This window comes from Pimephales promelas, chromosome 24 (genome assembly GCF_988280905.1).
Source record: "Pimephales promelas chromosome 24, fPimPro1.hap1.1, whole genome shotgun sequence".
Lineage (NCBI taxonomy): Eukaryota > Metazoa > Chordata > Actinopteri > Cypriniformes > Leuciscidae > Pimephales > Pimephales promelas.
Window position 1 is genome coordinate 22,235,811 of NC_142792.1, and position 13,659 is coordinate 22,249,469.

General features: G+C 44.2%; 24 non-coding genes across 24 annotated transcripts; 12 read left to right on the top strand and 12 right to left on the bottom strand.

Annotated features, from left to right (window-relative positions):
- Positions 1–93: 93 nt before the first annotated feature.
- trnal-cag (transfer RNA leucine (anticodon CAG)) lies at positions 94–176 on the bottom strand. Its single transcript has one exon. It is a non-coding gene; the product is annotated as a tRNA-Leu (tRNA).
- Positions 177–271: 95 nt separating this feature from the next.
- trnam-cau (transfer RNA methionine (anticodon CAU)) lies at positions 272–345 on the top strand. The gene has a single exon. It is a non-coding gene; the product is annotated as a tRNA-Met (tRNA).
- A 796-nt stretch (positions 346–1,141) lies between these two features.
- trnal-cag (transfer RNA leucine (anticodon CAG)) lies at positions 1,142–1,224 on the bottom strand. The gene has a single exon. It is a non-coding gene; the product is annotated as a tRNA-Leu (tRNA).
- Positions 1,225–1,319: 95 nt separating this feature from the next.
- On the top strand, positions 1,320–1,393 carry trnam-cau (transfer RNA methionine (anticodon CAU)). Its single transcript has one exon. It is a non-coding gene; the product is annotated as a tRNA-Met (tRNA).
- An 802-nt stretch (positions 1,394–2,195) lies between these two features.
- Positions 2,196–2,278, bottom strand: trnal-cag (transfer RNA leucine (anticodon CAG)). Its single transcript has one exon. It is a non-coding gene; the product is annotated as a tRNA-Leu (tRNA).
- A 95-nt stretch (positions 2,279–2,373) lies between these two features.
- Positions 2,374–2,447, top strand: trnam-cau (transfer RNA methionine (anticodon CAU)). Its single transcript has one exon. It is a non-coding gene; the product is annotated as a tRNA-Met (tRNA).
- An 805-nt stretch (positions 2,448–3,252) lies between these two features.
- Positions 3,253–3,335, bottom strand: trnal-cag (transfer RNA leucine (anticodon CAG)). Its single transcript has one exon. It is a non-coding gene; the product is annotated as a tRNA-Leu (tRNA).
- Positions 3,336–3,430: 95 nt separating this feature from the next.
- Positions 3,431–3,504, top strand: trnam-cau (transfer RNA methionine (anticodon CAU)). The gene has a single exon. It is a non-coding gene; the product is annotated as a tRNA-Met (tRNA).
- An 802-nt stretch (positions 3,505–4,306) lies between these two features.
- On the bottom strand, positions 4,307–4,389 carry trnal-cag (transfer RNA leucine (anticodon CAG)). Its single transcript has one exon. It is a non-coding gene; the product is annotated as a tRNA-Leu (tRNA).
- A 95-nt stretch (positions 4,390–4,484) lies between these two features.
- Positions 4,485–4,558, top strand: trnam-cau (transfer RNA methionine (anticodon CAU)). The gene has a single exon. It is a non-coding gene; the product is annotated as a tRNA-Met (tRNA).
- Positions 4,559–5,361: 803 nt separating this feature from the next.
- Positions 5,362–5,444, bottom strand: trnal-cag (transfer RNA leucine (anticodon CAG)). Its single transcript has one exon. It is a non-coding gene; the product is annotated as a tRNA-Leu (tRNA).
- A 95-nt stretch (positions 5,445–5,539) lies between these two features.
- On the top strand, positions 5,540–5,613 carry trnam-cau (transfer RNA methionine (anticodon CAU)). The gene has a single exon. It is a non-coding gene; the product is annotated as a tRNA-Met (tRNA).
- Positions 5,614–6,417: 804 nt separating this feature from the next.
- trnal-cag (transfer RNA leucine (anticodon CAG)) lies at positions 6,418–6,500 on the bottom strand. Its single transcript has one exon. It is a non-coding gene; the product is annotated as a tRNA-Leu (tRNA).
- A 95-nt stretch (positions 6,501–6,595) lies between these two features.
- On the top strand, positions 6,596–6,669 carry trnam-cau (transfer RNA methionine (anticodon CAU)). The gene has a single exon. It is a non-coding gene; the product is annotated as a tRNA-Met (tRNA).
- A 796-nt stretch (positions 6,670–7,465) lies between these two features.
- trnal-cag (transfer RNA leucine (anticodon CAG)) lies at positions 7,466–7,548 on the bottom strand. The gene has a single exon. It is a non-coding gene; the product is annotated as a tRNA-Leu (tRNA).
- A 95-nt stretch (positions 7,549–7,643) lies between these two features.
- On the top strand, positions 7,644–7,717 carry trnam-cau (transfer RNA methionine (anticodon CAU)). Its single transcript has one exon. It is a non-coding gene; the product is annotated as a tRNA-Met (tRNA).
- An 803-nt stretch (positions 7,718–8,520) lies between these two features.
- trnal-cag (transfer RNA leucine (anticodon CAG)) lies at positions 8,521–8,603 on the bottom strand. Its single transcript has one exon. It is a non-coding gene; the product is annotated as a tRNA-Leu (tRNA).
- Positions 8,604–8,698: 95 nt separating this feature from the next.
- Positions 8,699–8,772, top strand: trnam-cau (transfer RNA methionine (anticodon CAU)). Its single transcript has one exon. It is a non-coding gene; the product is annotated as a tRNA-Met (tRNA).
- A 795-nt stretch (positions 8,773–9,567) lies between these two features.
- On the bottom strand, positions 9,568–9,650 carry trnal-cag (transfer RNA leucine (anticodon CAG)). Its single transcript has one exon. It is a non-coding gene; the product is annotated as a tRNA-Leu (tRNA).
- A 95-nt stretch (positions 9,651–9,745) lies between these two features.
- trnam-cau (transfer RNA methionine (anticodon CAU)) lies at positions 9,746–9,819 on the top strand. Its single transcript has one exon. It is a non-coding gene; the product is annotated as a tRNA-Met (tRNA).
- A 982-nt stretch (positions 9,820–10,801) lies between these two features.
- trnam-cau (transfer RNA methionine (anticodon CAU)) lies at positions 10,802–10,875 on the top strand. The gene has a single exon. It is a non-coding gene; the product is annotated as a tRNA-Met (tRNA).
- Positions 10,876–11,679: 804 nt separating this feature from the next.
- On the bottom strand, positions 11,680–11,762 carry trnal-cag (transfer RNA leucine (anticodon CAG)). Its single transcript has one exon. It is a non-coding gene; the product is annotated as a tRNA-Leu (tRNA).
- A 965-nt stretch (positions 11,763–12,727) lies between these two features.
- On the bottom strand, positions 12,728–12,810 carry trnal-cag (transfer RNA leucine (anticodon CAG)). Its single transcript has one exon. It is a non-coding gene; the product is annotated as a tRNA-Leu (tRNA).
- A 95-nt stretch (positions 12,811–12,905) lies between these two features.
- trnam-cau (transfer RNA methionine (anticodon CAU)) lies at positions 12,906–12,979 on the top strand. Its single transcript has one exon. It is a non-coding gene; the product is annotated as a tRNA-Met (tRNA).
- The last annotated feature ends 680 nt before the right edge of the window (positions 12,980–13,659 follow it).

Consider the following 13,659-nt stretch of genomic DNA (forward strand, 5'->3'; position numbering starts at 1 on the left):
AAATGCAGTGCTTTGTCAACATTAATGCACTTCGGGGTGAACTTGCCAGAGGGTTCAAGACTCTAGCTTGAGCCCGCAGCCAAAGGTTAGGTTTGTCAGAAGTGGGATTCGAACCCACGCCTCCAGGGGAGACTGCGACCTGAACGCAGCGCCTTAGACCGCTCGGCCATCCTGACGTGAGGGCAAAGGGTGAGCAGTACTTTTGGAGCTGCACCGAATGGCAGATGATCTGGAAGCTAGTGGTTCTCCGCTCACCCGAGCCATAGCACATGCCTCGTTGGCGCAGTTAGGCAGCGCGTCAGTCTCATAATCTGAAGGTTGTGAGTTCGAGCCTCACACGGGGCAGGCTGTTGCTTTTTGATACATGGGAGCATGTAAATGAAAGAGCTGCTTTCTGTATCATTCCTTTTGTGCGTTTTTCCAGTCCTTCATATGCAATGTCATAGAAATCAAGTGTTCTTGTGGGACTAATGTTGAACAAATGCAGCAATAGTATTACTCTCATATTTATGTAATATGCGTCAGTGTTGTTGCAGTATTGTTTTTTTAAGGCTAATGTAATTCTATCATTCCAATGACAAGTCTTGTCAATGCTAAAGCAATGTTTTGCATGGCATTCCTTGAATCTTAGGCCATGACTCTGCACCACATGCCCCCAAAACCCATGACCTTCAATTCCAAGAAATTTCCAAGAATCCTTGCCATGAAGTTCTACTGCATCCCCAAAACTTCAGTCCACCACATCCCAGTTAGACTCCCAAAATCACATTGCATACTCCCCCTAAAAAGAAAAGAAAAAAAGACATGAATAGCCTTTCATAAACAAGTTCTTCTTCCGGTAAACATCAGAACGTGGCATTCCTCGAAGTTCTGTTGGATCCCATTCTATAAACATGTCCAATTTCGTGAAATGTCTTGACTTGAAATTCCAAGAAAACTGCACGAAAACGCCACCGAATCCCATACATTGCACCAAAAGTGTTACTTTAAAGTCCATATTATGCAGGTCAGTGCAACTGCATTGTTTGGTTAACTCTAGCATGAACTGAAATGCAGTGCTTTGTCAACATTAATGCACTTCGGGGTGAACTTGCCAGAGGGTTCAAGACTCTAGCTTGAGCCCGCAGCCAAAGGTTAGGTTTGTCAGAAGTGGGATTCGAACCCACGCCTCCAGGGGAGACTGCGACCTGAACGCAGCGCCTTAGACCGCTCGGCCATCCTGACATGAGGGCTAAGGGTGAGCAGTACTTTTGGAGCTGCACCGAATGGCAGATGATCTGGAAGCTAGTGGTTCTCCGCTCACCCGAGCCACAGCACATGCCTCGTTGGCGCAGTTATGTAGCGCGTCAGTCTCATAATCTGAAGGTCGTGAGTTCGAGCCTCACACGGGGCAGGCTGGTGCTTTTTGATACATGGGAGCATGTAAATGAAAGAGCTGCTTTCTGTATCATTCCTTTTGTGCGTTTTTCCAGTCCTTCATATGCAATGTCATAGAAATCAAGTGTTCTTGTGGGACTAATGTTGAACAAATGCAGCAATAGTATTACTCTCATATTTATGTAATATGCGTCAGTGTTGTTGCAGTATGTTTTTTTAAGGCTAATGTAATTCTATCATTCCAATGACAAGTCTTGTCAATGCTAAAGCAATGTTTTGCATGGCATTCCTTGAATCTTAGGCCATGACTCTGCACCACATGCCCCCAAAACCCATGACCTTCAATTCCAAGAAATTTCCAAGAATCCTTGCCATGAAGTTCTACTGCAACCCCAAAACTTCAGTCCACCACATCCCAGTTAGACTCCCAAAATCACATTGCATACTCCCCCTAAAAAGAAAAGAAAAAAAGAAAAAAAGACATGAATAGCCTTTCATAAACAAGTTCTTCTTCCGGTAAACATCAGAACGTGGCATTCCTCGAAGTTCTGTTGGTTCCCATTCTATAAACATGTCCAATTTCGTGAAATGTCTTGACTTGAAATTCCAAGAAAACTGCACGAAAACGCCACCGAATCCCATACATTGCACCAAAAGTGTTACTTTAAAGTCCATATTATGCAGGTCAGTGCAACTGCATTGTTTGGTTAACTCTAGCATGAACAGAAATGCAGTGCTTTGTCAACATTAATGCACTTCGGGGTGAACTTGCCAGAGGGTTCAAGACTCTAGCTTGAGCCCGCAGCCAAAGGTTAGGTTGTCAGAAGTGGGATTCGAACCCTCGCCTCCAGGGGAGACTGCGACCTGAACGCAGCGCCTTAGACCGCTCGGCCATCCTGACGTGAGGGCAAAGGGTGAGCAGTACTTTTGGAGCTGCACCGAATGGCAGATGATCTGGAAGCTAGTGGTTCTCCGCTCACCCGAGCCATAGCACATGCCTCGTTGGCGCAGTTAGGCAGCGCGTCAGTCTCATAATCTGAAGGTCGTGAGTTCGAGCCTCACACGGGGCAGGCTGGTGCTTTTTGATACATGGGAGCATGTAAATGAAAGAGCTGCTTTCTGTATCATTCCTTTTGTGCGTTTTTCCAGTCCTTCATATGCAATGTCATAGAAATCAAGTGTTCTTGTGGGACTAATGTTGAACAAATGCAGCAATAGTATTACTCTCATATTTATGTAATATGCGTCAGTGTTGTTGCAGTATTGTTTTTTTAAGGCTAATGTAATTCTATCATTCCAATGACAAGTCTTGTCAATGCTAAAGCAATGTTTTGCATGGCATTCCTTGAATCTTAGGCCATGACTCTGCACCACATGCCCCCAAAACCCATGACCTTCAATTCCAAGAAATTTCCAAGAATCCTTGCCATGAAGTTCTACTACATCCCCAAAACTTCAGTCCACCACATCCCAGTTAGACTCCCAAAATCACATTGCATACTCCCCCTAAAAAGAAAAGAAAAAAAGAAAAAAAGACATGAATAGCCTTTCATAAACAAGTTCTTCTTCCGGTAAACATCAGAACGTGGCATTCCTCGAAGTTCTGTTGGATCCCATTCTATAAACATGTCCAATTTCGTGAAATGTCTTGACTTGAAATTCCAAGAAAACTGCACGAAAACGCCAACCGAATCCCATACATTGCACCAAAAGTGTTACTTTAAAGTCCATATTATGCAGGTCAGTGCAACTGCATTGTTTGGTTAACTCTAGCATGAACAGAAATGCAGTGCTTTGTCAACATTAATGCACTTCGGGGTGAACTTGCCAGAGGGTTCAAGACTCTAGCTTGAGCCCGCAGCCAAAGGTTAGGTTTGTCAGAAGTGGGATTCGAACCCACGCCTCCAGGGGAGACTGCGACCTGAACGCAGCGCCTTAGACCGCTCGGCCATCCTGACGTGAGGGCTAAGGGTGAGCAGTACTTTTGGAGCTGCACCGAATGGCAGATGATCTGGAAGCTAGTGGTTCTCCGCTCACCCGAGCCACAGCACATGCCTCGTTGGCGCAGTTATGTAGCGCGTCAGTCTCATAATCTGAAGGTCGTGAGTTCGAGCCTCACACGGGGCAGGCTGGTGCTTTTTGATACATGGGAGCATGTAAATGAAAGAGCTGCTTTCTGTATCATTCCTTTTGTGCGTTTTTCCAGTCCTTCATATGCAATGTCATAGAAATCAAGTGTTCTTGTGGGACTAATGTTGAACAAATGCAGCAATAGTATTACTCTCATATTTATGTAATATGCGTCAGTGTTGTTGCAGTATGTTTTTTTAAGGCTAATGTAATTCTATCATTCCAATGACAAGTCTTGTCAATGCTAAAGCAATGTTTTGCATGGCATTCCTTGAATCTTAGGCCATGACTCTGCACCACATGCCCCCAAAACCCATGACCTTCAATTCCAAGAAATTTCCAAGAATCCTTGCCATGAAGTTCTACTGCAACCCCAAAACTTCAGTCCACCACATCCCAGTTAGACTCCCAAAATCACATTGCATACTCCCCCTAAAAAGAAAAGAAAAAAAGAAAAAAAGACATGAATAGCCTTTCATAAACAAGTTCTTCTTCCGGTAAACATCAGAACGTGGCATTCCTCGAAGTTCTGTTGGATCCCATTCTATAAACATGTCCAATTTCGTGAAATGTCTTGACTTGAAATTCCAAGAAAACTGCACGAAAACGCCACCGAATCCCATACATTGCACCAAAAGTGTTACTTTAAAGTCCATATTATGCAGGTCAGTGCAACTGCATTGTTTGGTTAACTCTAGCATGAACAGAAATGCAGTGCTTTGTCAACATTAATGCACTTCGGGGTGAACTTGCCAGAGGGTTCAAGACTCTAGCTTGAGCCCGCAGCCAAAGGTTAGGTTGTCAGAAGTGGGATTTGAACCCTCGCCTCCAGGGGAGACTGCGACCTGAACGCAGCGCCTTAGACCGCTCGGCCATCCTGACGTGAGGGCAAAGGGTGAGCAGTACTTTTGGAGCTGCACCGAATGGCAGATGATCTGGAAGCTAGTGGTTCTCCGCTCACCCGAGCCATAGCACATGCCTCGTTGGCGCAGTTAGGCAGCGCGTCAGTCTCATAATCTGAAGGTCGTGAGTTCGAGCCTCACACGGGGCAGGCTGGTGCTTTTTGATACATGGGAGCATGTAAATGAAAGAGCTGCTTTCTGTATCATTCCTTTTGTGCGTTTTTCCAGTCCTTCATATGCAATGTCATAGAAATCAAGTGTTCTTGTGGGACTAATGTTGAACAAATGCAGCAATAGTATTACTCTCATATTTATGTAATATGCGTCAGTGTTGTTGCAGTATGTTTTTTTAAGGCTAATGTAATTCTATCATTCCAATGACAAGTCTTGTCAATGCTAAAGCAATGTTTTGCATGGCATTCCTTGAATCTTAGGCCATGACTCTGCACCACATGCCCCCAAAACCCATGACCTTCAATTCCAAGAAATTTCCAAGAATCCTTGCCATGAAGTTCTACTGCATCCGCAAAACTTCAGTCCACCACATCCCAGTTAGACTCCCAAAATCACATTGCATACTCCCCCTAAAAAGAAAAGAAAAAAAGAAAAAAAGACATGAATAGCCTTTCATAAACAAGTTCTTCTTCCGGAAAACATCAGAACGTGGCATTCCTCGAAGTTCTGTTGGATCCCATTCTATAAACATGTCCAATTTCGTGAAATGTCTTGACTTGAAATTCCAAGAAAACTGCACGAAAACGCCACCGAATCCCATACATTGCACCAAAAGTGTTACTTTAAAGTCCATATTATGCAGGTCAGTGCAACTGCATTGTTTGGTTAACTCTAGCATGAACTGAAATGCAGTGCTTTGTCAACATTAATGCACTTCGGGGTGAACTTGCCAGAGGGTTCAAGACTCTAGCTTGAGCCCGCAGCCAAAGGTTAGGTTTGTCAGAAGTGGGATTCGAACCCACGCCTCCAGGGGAGACTGCGACCTGAACGCAGCGCCTTAGACCGCTCGGCCATCCTGACGTGAGGGCAAAGGGTGAGCAGTACTTTTGGAGCTGCACCGAATGGCAGATGATCTGGAAGCTAGTGGTTCTCCGCTCACCCGAGACATAGCACATGCCTCGTTGGCGCAGTTAGGCAGCGCGTCAGTCTCATAATCTGAAGGTCGTGAGTTCGAGCCTCACACGGGGCAGGCTGGTGCTTTTTGATACACGGGAGCATGTAAATGAAAGAGCTGCTTTCTGTATCATTCCTTTTGTGCGTTTGTCCAGTCCTTCATATGCAATGTCATTGAAATCAAGTGTTTTTGTGGGACTAATGTTGAACAAATGCAGCAATAGTATTACTCTCATATTTATGTAATATGCGTCAGTGTTGTTGCAGTATGTTTTTTTAAGGCTAATGTAATTCTATCATTCCAATGACAAGTCTTGTCAATGCTAAAGCAATGTTTTGCATGGCATTCCTTGAATCTTAGGCCATGACACTCCACCACATGCCCCCAAAACCCATGACCTTCAATTGCAAGAAATTTCCAAGAATCCTTGCCATGAAGTTCTACTGCATCCCCAAAACTTCAGTCCACCACATACCAGTTAGACTCCCAGAATCACATTGCATACTCCCCCTAAAAAGAAAATAAAAAAAGAAAAAAAGACATGAATAGCCTTTCATGAACAAGTTCTTCTTCCGGTAAACATCAGAACGTGGCATTCCTCGAAGTTCTGTTGGATCCCATTCTATAAACATGTCCAATTTCGTGAAATGTCTTGACTTGAAATTCCAAGAAAACTAGACCGAAAACACCACCGAATCCCATACATTGCACCAAAAGTGTTACTTTAAAGTCCATATTATGCAGGTCAGTGCAACTGCATTGTTTGGTTAACTCAAGCATGAACTGAAATGCAGTGCTTTGTCAACATTAATGCACTTCGGGGTGAACTTGCCAGAGGGTTCAAAACTCTAGCTTGAGCCCGCAGCCAAAGCTTAGGTTTGTCAGAAGTGGGATTCGAACCCACGCCTCCAGGGGAGACTGCGATCTGAACACAGCGCCTTAGACCGCTCGGCCATCCTGACGTGAGGGCAAAGGGTGAGCAGTACTTTTGGAGCTGCACCGAATGGCAGATGATCTGGAAGCTAGTGGTTCTCCGCTCACCCGAGGCATAGCACATGCCTCGTTGGCGCAGTTAGGCAGCGCGTCAGTCTCATAATCTGAAGGTCGTGAGTTCGAGCCTCACACGGGGCAGGCTGGTGGTTTTTGATACATGGGAGCATGTAAATGAAAGAGCTGCTTTCTGTATCATTCCTTTTGTGCGTTTTTCCAGTCCTTCATATGCAATGTCATAGAAATCAAGTGTTCTTGTGGGAGTAATGTTGAACAAATGAAGCAATAGTATTACTCTCATATTTATGTAATATGCGTCAGTGTTGTTGCAGTATGTTTTTTTTAAGGCTAATGTAATTATATCGTTCCAATGACAAGTCTTGTCAATGCTAAAGCAATGTTTTGCATGGCATTCCTTGAATCTTAGGCCATGACACTGCACCACATGCCCCCAAAACCCATGACCTTCAATTCCAAGAAATTTCCAAGAATCCTTGCCATGAAGTTCTACTGCATCCCCAAAACTTCAGTCCACTACATCCCAGTTAGACTCCCAAAATCACATTGCATACTCCCCCTAAAAAGAAAAGAAAAAAAGACATGAATAGCCTTTCATAAACAAGTTCTTCTTCCGGTAAACATCAGAACGTGGCATTCCTCGAAGTTCTGTTGGATCCCATTCTATAAACATGTCCAATTTCGTGAAATGTCTTGACTTGAAATTCCAAGAAAACTGCACGAAAACGCCACCGAATCCCATACATTGCACCAAAAGTGTTACTTTAAAGTCCATATTATGCAGGTCAGTGCAACTGCATTGTTTGGTTAACTCTAGCATGAACTGAAATGCAGTGCTTTGTCAACATTAATGCACTTCGGGGTGAACTTGCCAGAGGGTTCAAGACTCTAGCTTGAGCCCGCAGCCAAAGGTTAGGTTTGTCAGAAGTGGGATTCGAACCCACGCCTCCAGGGGAGACTGCGACCTGAACGCAGCGCCTTAGACCACTCGGCCATCCTGACGTGAGGGCAAAGGGTGAGCAGTACTTTTGGAGCTGCACCGAATGGCAGATGATCTGGAAGCTAGTGGTTCTCCGCTCACCCGAGCCATAGCACATGCCTCGTTGGCGCAGTTAGGCAGCGCGTCAGTCTCATAATCTGAAGGTCGTGAGTTCGAGCCTCACACGGGGCAGGCTGGTGCTTTTTGATACATGGGAGCATGTAAATGAAAGAGCTGCTTTCTGTATCATTCCTTTTGTGCGTTTTTCCAGTCCTTCATATGCAATGTCATAGAAATCAAGTGTTCTTGTGGGACTAATGTTGAACAAATGCAGCAATAGTATTACTCTCATATTTATGTAATATGCGTCAGTGTTGTTGCAGTATGTTTTTTTAAGGCTAATGTAATTCTATCATTCTAATGACAAGTCTTGTCAATGCTAAAGCAATGTTTTGCATGGCATTCCTTGAATCTTAGGCCATGACTCTGCACCACATGCCCCCAAAACCCATGACCTTCAATTCCAAGAAATTTCCAAGAATCCTTGCCATGAAGTTCTACTGCATCCCCAAAACTTCAGTCCACCACATCCCAGTTAGACTCCCAAAATCACATTGCATACTCCCCCTAAAAAGAAAAGAAAAAAAGAAAAAAAGACATGAATAGCTTTTCATAAACAAGTTCTTCTTCCGGTAAACATCAGAACGTGGCATTCCTCGAAGTTCTGTTGGATCCCGTTCTATAAACATGTCCAATTTCGTGAAATGTCTTGACTTGAAATTCCAAGAAAACTGCACGAAAACGCCACCAAATCCCATACATTGCACCAAAAGTGTTACTTTAAAGTCCATATTATGCAGGTCAGTGCAACTGCATTGTTTGGTTAACTCTAGCATGAACTGAAATGCAGTGCTTTGTCAACATTAATGCACTTCGGGGTGAACTTGCCAGAGGGTTCAAGACTCTAGCTTGAGCCCGCAGCCAAAGGTTAGGTTTGTCAGAAGTGGGATTCGAACCCACGCCTCCAGGGGAGACTGCGACCTGAACGCAGCGCCTTAGACCGCTCGGCCATCCTGACGTGAGGGCAAAGGGTGAGCAGTACTTTTGGAGCTGCACCGAATGGCAGATGATCTGGAAGCTAGTGGTTCTCCGCTCACCCGAGCCATAGTACATGCCTCGTTGGCGCAGTTAGGCAGCGCATCAGTCTCATAATCTGAAGGTCGTGAGTTCGAGCCTCACACGGGGCAGGCTGGTGCTTTTTGATACATGGGAGCATGTAAATGAAAGAGCTGCTTTCTGTATCATTCCTTTTGTGCGTTTTTCCAGTCCTTCATATGCAATGTCATAGAAATCAAGTGTTCTTGTGGGAGTAATGTTGAACAAATGCAGCAATAGTATTACTCTCATATTTATGTAATATGCGTCAGTGTTGTTGCAGTATGTTTTTTTAAGGCTAATGTAATTCTATCATTCCAATGACAAATCTTGTCAATGCTAAAGCAATGTTTTGCATGGCATTCCTTGAATCTTAGGCCATGACACTGCACCACATGCCCCCAAAACCCATGACCTTCAATTCCAAGAAATTTCCAAGAATCCTTGCCATGAAGTTCTACTGCATCCCCAAAACTTCAGTCCACTACATCCCAGTTAGACTCCCAAAATCACATTGCATACTCCCCCTAAAAAGAAAAGAAAAAAAGACATGAATAGCCTTTCATAAACAAGTTCTTCTTCCGGTTAACATCAGAACGTGGCATTCCTCGAAGTTCTGTTGGATCCCATTCTATAAACATGTCCAATTTCGTGAAATGTCTTGACTTGAAATTCCAAGAAAACTGCACGAAAACGCCACCGAATCCCATACATTGCACCAAAAGTGTTACTTTAAAGTCCATATTATGCAGGTCAGTGCAACTGCATTGTTTGGTTAACTCTAGCATGAACTGAAATGCAGTGCTTTGTCAACATTAATGCACTTCGGGGTGAACTTGCCAGAGGGTTCAAGACTCTAGCTTGAGCCCGCAGCCAAAGGTTAGGTTTGTCAGAAGTGGGATTCGAACCCACGCCTCCAGGGGAGACTGCGACCTGAACGCAGCGCCTTAGACCGCTCGGCCATCCTGACGTGAGGGCAAAGGGTGAGCAGTACTTTTGGAGCTGCACCGAATGGCAGATGATCTGGAAGCTAGTGGTTCTCCGCTCACCCGAGCCATAGCACATGCCTCGTTGGCGCAGTTAGGCAGCGCGTCAGTCTCATAATCTGAAGGTCGTGAGTTCGAGCCTCACACGGGGCAGGCTGGTGCTTTTTGATACACGGGAGCATGTAAATGAAAGAGCTGCTTTCTGTATCATTCCTTTTGTGCGTTTGTCCAGTCCTTCATATGCAATGTCATTGAAATCAAGTGTTTTTGTGGGACTAATGTTGAACAAATGCAGCAATAGTATTACTCTCATATTTATGTAATATGCGTCAGTGTTGTTGCAGTATGTTTTTTTTAAGGCTAATGTAATTCTATCATTCCAATGACAAGTCTTGTCAATGCTAAAGCAATGTTTTGCATGGCATTCCTTGAATCTTAGGCCATGACACTCCACCACATGCCCCCAAAACCCATGACCTTCAATTGCAAGAAATTTCCAAGAATCCTTGCCATGAAGTTCTACTGCATCCCCAAAACTTCAGTCCACCACATACCAGTTAGACTCCCAGAATCACATTGCATACTCCCCCTAAAAAGAAAAGAAAAAAAGAAAAAAAGACATGAATAGTCTTTCATAAACAAGTTCTTCTTCCGGTAAACATCAGAACGTGGCATTCCTCGAAGTTCTGTTGGATCCCATTCTATAAACATGTCCAATTTCGTGAAATGTCTTGACTTGAAATTCCAAGAAAACTGCACGAAAACGCCACCGAATCCCATACATTGCACCAAAAGTGTTACTTTAAAGTCCATATTATGCAGGTCAGTGCAACTGCATTGTTTGGTTAACTCTAGCATGAACTGAAATGCAGTGCTTTGTCAACATTAATGCACTTCGGGGTGAACTTGCCAGAGGGTTCAAGACTCTAGCTTGAGCCCGCAGCCAAAGGTTAGGTTTGTCAGAAGTGGGATTCAAACCCACGCCTCCAGGGGAGACTGCGACCTGAACGCAGCACCTTAGACCGCTCGGCCATCCTGAAGTGAGGGCAAAGGGTGAGCAGTACTTTTGGAGCTGCACCGAATGGCAGATGATCTGGAAGCTAGTAGTTCTCCGCTCACCCGAGCCATAGCACATGCCTCGTTGGCGCAGTTAGGCAGCGCGTCAGTCTCATAATCTGAAGGTCGTGAGTTCGAGCCTCACACGGGGCAGGCTGGTGCTTTTTGATACATGGGAGCATGTAAATGAAAGAGCTGCTTTCTGTATCATTCCTTTTGTGCATTTTTCCAGTCCTTCATATGCAATGTCATAGAAATCAAGTGTTCTTGTGGGACTAATGTTGAACAAATGCAGCAATAGTATTACTCTCATATTTATGTAATATGCGTCAGTGTTGTTGCAGTATGTTTTTTTAAGGCTAATGTAATTCTATCATTCCAATGACAAGTCTTGTCAATGCGAAAGCAATGTTTTGCATGGCATTCCTTGAATCTTAGGCCATGACACTCCACCACATGCCCCCAAAACCCATGACCTTCAATTGCAAGAAATTTCCAAGAATCCTTGCCATGAAGTTCTACTGCATCCCCAAAACTTCAGTCCACCACATCCCAGTTAGACTCCCAGAATCACATTGCATACTCCCCCTAAAAAGAAAAGAAAAAAAGAAAAAAAGACATGAATAGCCTTTCATAAACAAGTTCTTCTTCCGGTAAACATCAGAACATGGCATTCCTCGAAGTTCTGTTGGATCCCATTCTATAAACATGTCCAATTTCGTGAACTGTCTTGACTTGAAATTCCAAGAAAACTAGACCGAAAACACCACCGAATCCCATACATTGCACCAAAAGTGTTACTTTAAAGTCCATATTATGCAGGTCAGTGCAACTGCATTGTTTGGTTAACTCAAGCATGAACTGAAATGCAGTGCTTTGTCAACATTAATGCACTTCGGGGTGAACTTGCCAGAGGGTTCAAAACTCTAGCTTGAGCCCGCAGCCAAAGCTTAGGTTTGTCAGAAGTGGGATTCAAACCCACGCCTCCAGGGGAGACTGCGATCTGAACGCAGCGCCTTAGACCGCTCGGCCATCCTGACGTGAGGGCAAAGGGTGAGTAGTACTTTTGGAGCTGCACCGAATGGCAGATGATCTGGAAGCTAGTGGTTCTCCGCTCACCCGAGGCATAGCACATGCCTCGTTGGCGCAGTTAGGCAGCGCGTCAGTCTCATAATCTAAAGGTTGTGAGTTCGAGCCTCACACGGGGCAGGCTGGTGGTTTTTGATACATGGGAGCATGTAAATGAAAGAGCTGCTTTCTGTATCATTCCTTTTGTGCGTTTTTCCAGTCCTTCATATGCAATGTCATAGAAATCAAGTGTTCTTGTGGGAGTAATGTTGAACAAATGAAGCAATAGTATTACTCTCATATTTATGTAATATGCGTCAGTGTTGTTGCAGTATGTTTTTTTTAAGGCTAATGTAATTATATCGTTCCAATGACAAGTCTTGTCAATGCTAAAGCAATGTTTTGCATGGCATTCCTTGAATCTTAGGCCATGACACTGCACCACATGCCCCCAAAACCCATGACCTTCAATTCCAAGAAATTTCCAAGAATCCTTGCCATGAAGTTCTACTGCATCCCCAAAACTTCAGTCCACTACATCCCAGTTAGACTCCCAAAATCACATTGCATACTCCCCCTAAAAAGAAAAGAAAAAAAGACATGAATAGCCTTTCATAAACAAGTTCTTCTTCCGGTAAACATCAGAACGTGGCATTCCTCGAAGTTCTGTTGGATCCCATTCTATAAACATGTCCAATTTCGTGAAATGTCTTGACTTGAAATTCCAAGAAAACTGCACGAAAACGCCACCGAATCCCATACATTGCACCAAAAGTGTTACTTTAAAGTCCATATTATGCAGGTCAGTGCAACTGCATTGTTTGGTTAACTCTAGCATGAACTGAAATGCAGTGCTTTGTCAACATTAATGCACTTCGGGGTGAACTTGCCAGAGGGTTCAAGACTCTAGCTTGAGCCCGCAGCCAAAGGTTAGGTTTGTCAGAAGTGGGATTCGAACCCACGCCTCCAGGGGAGACTGCGACCTGAACGCAGCGCCTTAGACCGCTCGGCCATCCTGACGTGAGGGCAAAGGGTGAGCAGTACTTTTGGAGCTGCACCGAATGGCAGATGATCTGGAAGCTAGTGGTTCTCCGCTCACCCGAGCCATAGCACATGCCTCGTTGGCGCAGTTAGGCAGCGCGTCAGTCTCATAATCTGAAGGTCGTGAGTTCGAGCCTCACACGGGGCAGGCTGGTGCTTTTTGATACATGGGAGCATGTAAATGAAAGAGCTGCTTTCTGTATCATTCCTTTTGTGCGTTTTTCCAGTCCTTCATATGCAATGTCATAGAAATCAAGTGTTCTTGTGGGACTAATGTTGAACAAATGCAGCAATAGTATTACTCTCATATTTATGTAATATGCGTCAGTGTTGTTGCAGTATGTTTTTTTAAGGCTAATGTAATTCTATCATTCTAATGACAAGTCTTGTCAATGCTAAAGCAATGTTTTGCATGGCATTCCTTGAATCTTAGGCCATGACTCTGCACCACATGCCCCCAAAACCCATGACCTTCAATTCCAAGAAATTTCCAAGAATCCTTGCCATGAAGTTCTACTGCATCCCCAAAACTTCAGTCCACCACATCCCAGTTAGACTCCCAAAATCACATTGCATACTCCCCCTAAAAAGAAAAGAAAAAAAGAAAAAAAGACATGAATAGCTTTTCATAAACAAGTTCTTCTTCCGGTAAACATCAGAACGTGGCATTCCTCGAAGTTCTGTTGGATCCCGTTCTATAAACATGTCCAATTTCGTGAAATGTCTTGACTTGAAATTCCAAGAAAACTGCACGAAAACGCCACCAAATCCCATACATTGCACCAAAAGTGTTACTTTAAAGTCCATATTATGCAGGTCAGTGCAACT